Source organism: Mus caroli, unplaced genomic scaffold (genome assembly GCF_978045245.1).
Source record: "Mus caroli unplaced genomic scaffold, Mus_caroli_1 scaffold_8, whole genome shotgun sequence".
NCBI classification, from domain to species: Eukaryota; Metazoa; Chordata; class Mammalia; order Rodentia; family Muridae; genus Mus; species Mus caroli.
This window is the reverse complement of record NW_028227263.1, coordinates 28,081,126-28,088,408: the sequence shown is the minus strand read 5'-3', so window position 1 is coordinate 28,088,408 and position 7,283 is coordinate 28,081,126.

The window sequence follows — 7,283 nt, the reverse complement described above, 5'->3', positions numbered from 1 at the left end:
ATCTTATGGAATAACACACATGAATGACACCCATCTCTCTAGGTTATAGGTCATTCTAGCACCTGCCATGATTATCATTAATATTAATACACAGCATGGTCACACTTGCTGCATCTTTCTTCAGTATCTCCATGATATTTATTGCTATTAATGGCAGATCATTTTCTGGAATGAGGTCTTAAGAGCCATATAGCTTCATTAAGATATTTGCAGAAGGGGCAGAACTGTGTGGACTAAAAGAGCTTCCTTTCCTCACAATACTAAGCATAGTTCTGTGAAACAAATGTGAGACTGAAGAGGGCTTTGACAGGCATTTGTGTCCATATATAATTTTAAATACCAAGCTATTATAAAATAATTCAGTCCCTGTCTATAAAAATTTTATAGACCACTAAACAGGGTCCTCTATCCAAATATCTTGAGATCCCTTTTGCTTTGTTTTATTTTGAGACAATATCTCATAGTCTAGGCTAGCCTGAACTTACTATATAGCTCAGGCTACCCCTGCCTCCTGGATTCTGGGCTCATAAGTGTGAGTCACTCCGCCAAGTCCTCTAGTCTCTTGCATCATTTCCATATACTTCCTTTAGCATCAGTATGCTTCTGAAACCTTGACTCTACCCATGTTGATGCCTTAGTGGCTGACCTCAGCTGACTTCAGCTGTGTCACTAGAGTACCTGGGAGCTTGTAATCCCTCAAAATGGCCTTTACTGGTGACCACTGGTAAAGGACTTTGAAGGCCTAATTTCCTTTTTTGCCTTTGATTAGGACAAACCTTAGGTGCAATTTATACCCATGATTTCCTCTGTAGGACTAGGCTGAGACCATGCACTATGTAACACTGGCTCTATGTTACAGCCTGCCTTTGTTTCTGTCAATTTCCATGGTCTCTTTCCAATTCATTCAAATAAGTGTTTTCACACCAGTTCCAGTCTCATACTCAACTTGGAGAGGCAGACTTGGTGTAACTGCGATAAATAATGGTGTCTATACTATGTGTATGTGCATGCATTCATGCACACGCATATATATCTTTTACAGTGCTCCAATGTGACAATTATGAAATTGCATAGTACATATCACAGGTTTTTAAAATTTTAAAATACTTATCATTACCATCTTTTCATGTCTACAAATATTCTCCAACAACTCATTTCAAATAGCCACCTGGTATCCCCGTGAACGGTTGCACTATAATTTAGCCAACGCCACTCAAAGTCTTTTTGTTGTTTATTGCTATGGTAACATAATGATGCTGGATGGAACATCGTTGTAAGAAAATTTTTTGTACAAGTCTGTTTTTTTCTGTTCTGTCTGGTCCTAGGTCAAATGGTAGCCCATCTTGTGGTTATGATTCTTGCTTCAAAACATCCTCCAAAATCAACAGACCAAATCTTAATCAACCAGCACTGGCTTTGGTTTTCATCCCTGCCCTTCCTCCACTTGGAAGACTAAACAAAAGGGGACCGGGGCACAAACTCTGAGGAAGCCTAGAACATGGGTGAACCCAGGAGAGGTTTTGGGTTTTGAAATTGCTTCCCACTACCACCACTGCATCAGCTGCTGTCGATCTAACGACACTTCGGTCTTCATTGCATGGACTAGAATGAGCCTTCCTTGCATTTCCTGATTTCAAACTTACCTGCCAAGGTACAGTTACCATCAATTGCCATGCAGTGATGTCATAAGGTCAGCTGTGTACACCACGGCAGCAGGCTGGTGTGTCCAGGAACAATCCAAGGTCAAAAGCTTTCTGACCAGGGTACTGTTGTGACTTGAATGAGAAGTGTTCCCCATGGGTTCATGTGTCTCAACACTTGGACCCCAACTGGTGGCACTGCTTTGGAAGGTTGTGGGTCTCTTAAAAGAAGGAACCTCACCAAAGGAAGAGGACCACTGGAGGCAGACTTTGATGCTTTGTGGCCTAATCCCATTCCCTAGCCACTCTCTGCTTCCTGATTACAGAGGCCAGATAACCAATGACCTCACACTCCCACCAAGACCTTCCCTACCATGGTGGACAGCATTCTGCCTCAAACCAGGAGCCAAATAAATCCCTTCCTCCTCTAAATGTCTTCTTGCCAGGTGTTTTGTAGAAAGCTAATACATACAGTTTCAACTCCATCCAGTGGGAAAGGGGAGTTCTCTCTGGAGACTGCTGGAAAATCAGATATCTACATTCTGAAGCACAAAGTTAGGTACCTATTTAAATCATACATAAAAATTAATCAAATGAATGAAAATGAATGCTGAAGGTGTGGCTGAGTACCAGAATAGTCTCTAAGTATATGCTAGGCACTAGGTCCTATACAAAGTGCTTTTTTTAAAAAAAAAAAAATGGTCAAAATGTAAGAGATTAAAACTATCATCAACCTCTTATGAAGGAAATCTCTACACCACTTTGACAAAGATGCACTATAACATCAAAAGCACAGGTAACAACAGGAAAATGCGTGGACCAGACCTCATCAAAGGCCACCATCAAAGGTCAAAAGACACCCACCCTCAGGGAGATGAGCTTAATTAGAAGTCATGTATTTAATAAGGGACAGATGCATAGAATATGCAAAAAGCTGCTACCATACATCAGCAGAAATGGAACAGCCCAGTTAAAAGTAGGGAAGGCATCTGAGAAGACATTTCTCAGAACAGCCACAGAAAAACAATAGAAGTAGAAAATGATACCAAACCCTATAGGTTGTTTGAGAAATGCAAATTAAAATCACATCAGAATGTCTATCATACAAACATGAAAATGCGTGGCAGATAGCACAGAAATGACAACATCTGTATGTTGCTGGTGGTGTTGTGAATTATAGAGCCACTGTGAAAAACAGGTAAGACTTCCACAAAATTTAAACAGAATTGTTGTGTGTTTCATCAAGTCTGTCTGTAAGTATACACTAAATAACAATGCTAATGATGAAATCAGAGGCTCAGGCAGATACTTGCACATCACTGGTCAGATGATGGTGGTGGTAGTAGCACTGGTGATGATGATGGTGAACTCAGGGGTTCAGGCAAACAGTTGAACATCAGTGTTCAGAAGATGATGATGGTTTTGATGGTGATAATGGTGATGATGATAATGGTGATAGTAATGAAGAAGAAGATGATGATAAAGATAATAATGATGATGGAAGCAGAAGCTCAGACCAACATTTGCAAATCAGTGCTCATAGATACTTTATTGTCAACAGCTTAAAGGTAGAAACAATGCAAACATGTCATTCACAGACCGGTGATTAAACAAAATGTGATGTGATATAAAATGGAATTTCATTCATTTTTAAAAGATTGGGGGTTCCAATTCAAGTGATACAGCAGATGATGTTAACTGAAAGAACTCAGACACAAAAGGATAAAGACAGCGTGACTCTACTTATTTAAGGTCCCTAGAGCAGAAGTTTATAGAGACAGGAGGACTTAGAAGTTACCAGAGGATGGGGTGAAGAATAAAAGAGAGTTATTGTTTAGTAGGAATAGAGTTTCGTTTGGGAGGACAGAGACAAACTCCAGAAATTGGAACTATGACAACTGCACAGCATTGTGAATATACCTAATGCCACCCACCATACTCAAGATGGCATTTAGCCCAAGCTTAGTATGGTAAGACCACTTCTCATCCCAGCACTCTGGAAGCTGAGGCACTGGGACCACAAGTCTAAGGCCTGGGATACATAGCAAGATTCTATCTCAAAAGATTACAATATTAATAGTAAATGTTGAGTATACTTTAGCATATTTTTGGAAGTTGAAAATTAATGACTTTTCCCAATGACAAGAAAAGAAAGCCTTGGGGTATGGCCCAGTTGCTAGAGTCTTTGCCTGACTTGCTGGAGGCTAGATGTGGATAATGTGATAACTATATAACCTTCGAGTCCAGCACACTATAAACAGAGTATGGGTGCCCATGCCTGTTGCATTTACATAGTAACACTACTCAAATTGCTCCGCCAGCAGCTGTGGCACGTGGTGCTCACCACCCAACAAAATGCTCTGGATTCTCAAATGAAACGGGCCTCTCACACACAGCCTTTTATTCTAATATGCCTTAAACAGCTCAGTGGTTGGGTACCTCTAATCCCCTACATGGTTAGCACACTCCCCTCCGATATTTCCGAATTATTACTTACTAAAACCTATATTCCAACCTGGCCACCCCAGACCCACCAGCTCTTACATGTTGGCAGTCTCTTTGTCTCTCTGTCCTCAAGCCTGATCCTTCTGCTTCCCCAGCATGGTGGTACCACTATTCCTTCTATTCTCTGGGTTCCCTTGTCTGGGAAATCTAGAGTCCTGCTTCTGTCTCCCTGTTCTACTGGCCACCAGCAACTTTATTCACCAATTAGAGTCAACTGGGGACAGGGACCCGAGGTGTCTTACATGCAGACGTGTGCATCCTCATGTAATTTGGGAACCCAATTAACATACGCAGTAAACCAAATCCACAAAACATCTCTGCATTCCTAGCACTGGGGAGATAGAGGCAGGAGAGGCAGGTTGTCCTCTGCTTCTTGGTGAGTTTGAGGCTCAGCTATCAGTGAATCCAAAATAAAAATAAAGAAGCAGTTTAACATTCAGTTCAGATGACTGAGTTCAAATCCAAGCTCCACTAGCTACATAACTCTGGGCTTTTGGACAGGGATAATGAGGCTCTGAGTCTGGATCCTCAGCCTCATAGAGAAGCTCAAAAGTCAGGTGTCAGAGTATGTGCCTAGAATATCATCATTGGCATTGAGGAGACAGCAGACTGCCTGGGATGTGCTAGCCAACCAGACTGGCCAAATCAGTGAGTGAGCTCCAGGATCTTCAGGAAAGCCTGTCTCAAAAAGTAGGGTGGGCATTGGACATCAGCCTCTGGCCTCCAAACTCACACAGACATCTAGCAAAGTGCTATAGATGGGTCTGCTGAAATCACCCACGAAGTAGTGAGGATCACAGCTCCCCTCACGGTGCTCCATAGACTGAAAGGAGAATCAGCTCTTGCAGAGTCTGGCACGTGCTTAAAAATGCATCCCTTGCTCACAGTCAGTTATTGGATGGAACATAGGGCCCCCAATGGAGGAGCTAGAGAAAATACCCAAGGAGCTAAAGGGGTCAGCAACCCTATTGGTGGAACAACAATATGAACTAACCAATACCCCCTGGAGCTCATGTCTCTAACTACGTATGTAGCAGAAGATGGCCTAGTTGGAGATCATTGGGAAGAGAGGCCCCTTGGTCTTGCAAACTTTATATGCCTCAGTACAGGGGAACACCAGGGCCAAGAAGTAGGAGTGGGTGGGTAGGGGAGGTGGTGGGGGGAGGGTATGGGGGACTTTTGGGATAGCATTTGAAATGTAAAATAAGAAAATACCTAATAAAAAATATTTTTAAAATGCATCCCTAAAACACAGCCTGGGCTGTTGTTGTTGCTGCAGATTGCTACTGCCATTATTCAAGCACTTAAGACAATTTGATCTTTCTTGATTACTTCCTTTTTATTTTATTTTATTTTATTTTATTTTATTTTATTTTATTTTATTTTTTACTGATAAGGAGAGGCTGAGGAAAATTAGTCACAGGATTGCTCTGGCTCTTAAGTGGAAAGACCTGATTCTTGTTCTCTTAAAACAACACCTTCTAATCGTGGGGTTTGAAGCCGTCCTGGTGCTTTCCGGTCTCCATGAAATGTACGTGGGTGCCATTAGCTCAGCCTTCTTCAGACTCAGTTAACAACTTAATGTATTTAAAGAGGACAGACAAGGAGGGAGAATGCCATGATGGCCGCAACAAAGGAAGCAGAAATGTCCCTGTCCTCCGGATGCCCAGCAAGTGCACCACCCAATCAGTCCTCAGGGATCTGCCCTAGCGCCCGCCCGCACAAAGGGCCAGTGTTCTGCAAATGTCTGCCCTGGGCTGAGGAATGATGGGTTTCTAACCTGCTGGTTCCCAGCACGGTGCTTTCCTCCGCTTAGCTACAGTGAGGCTTTGCTCCAATGAACTCCAAAGGCAGGCCCAGCATTTCCCTTCCAGGTGACTGAGCTTCTTCCTGGTCATGCCAAGAGAGTCAAGATCATTTACCTGGAGACTTCAACCACAGTGTTCAGTGGAAACATGGATAAACAAAAGCCCTGCATTGTCATCTCCTCCTACCATGGACTCTATGTGTGGCTATTGGCAAGTAGGGTTCCTGCAGGGGAAAGTGGGGGTCAGCAGACATGAGCTTGTGAAGCACAAAGTAGCTGCAATTTTAAGAATTGAATTTTTTTCCTCTGGGGGCTAGAATGTATATGTGTGAGTGTGTGTGTGTGTGTGTGTGTGTGTGTGTGTGTGTGTGTGTGTAACCAAGCTATCTGTCTACAGCGCTGTCTTTTCTGACTTGGGAAGAAAGAAAGGAAGGTTCATGCTATCTCAGATCTTTCAACTTCTGGGAGGCAAAATTGATAGTTTCTTGAAAGAAATGTATGTCATCAGACTAGACTTATGAAACTACCAACCAATGGGCAATTGTTGAACTTCGCTGAGCCATATTTAACGGCAGGAGATGCTACTGGAGGAATGATTCTAGTAGGGTGATGAGAAGTTGTGAATGCACTCTGGCACTTTGGGCCATTGTTGTTTCACACACTAGCTAGGAGTGTCTGCACTCTAGATGGCTTGATGTCAAAGCCTTGATATGCAGGACTCCAGAAATCCTAGGCACTGTGTTTCCAGCATGGATTCAATGCTCTCCATGCTGTAGAGGAAGGGCAAGAAACCTAGAAGTCTTTCATTTGGACACCGTGTCTAGGTGTTTCTGGCTGTTTGTTGAACATAAGTCCCAGACTTCTGAGCCCTAAGATGCTGACAGGTACATTTCCCATCTTGTGTTTCTGCTTTCCTGTCTGAGATTTAATCAGGGAGAGCTGTAAGGCTTCTTTTAAAAGCACATAGAAGAAAGCCAACAACAACATAGTGACAGCCGTCTTGTTAAGTAGCGAGACAATAACAGGTGGCCAGAAGCTGCTCCGTAGGGTGACGGAGAGCACGATGAAAGCCTGGCATCACCACCTCCTTCTTGTCTATCTCCTTCACCTTGTGTCAGATTGCCACTTGACTCTGCATAGGCATTAACCACTCAAGGTGTCTGTCCACCCAAACTATCAAGGCTCGAAAGCACAAAGATCAGAATAACAGAGGCATCTTTCTGCTGCTGTTTTATGATGTCCTGTTGCAGATCCTCCCTAGGTTCCTACGTGCCTCAGCCATCATCTAAAACTGCATTTATCTTGGGTTTCAGGGCAGTCAAGTCCAATGG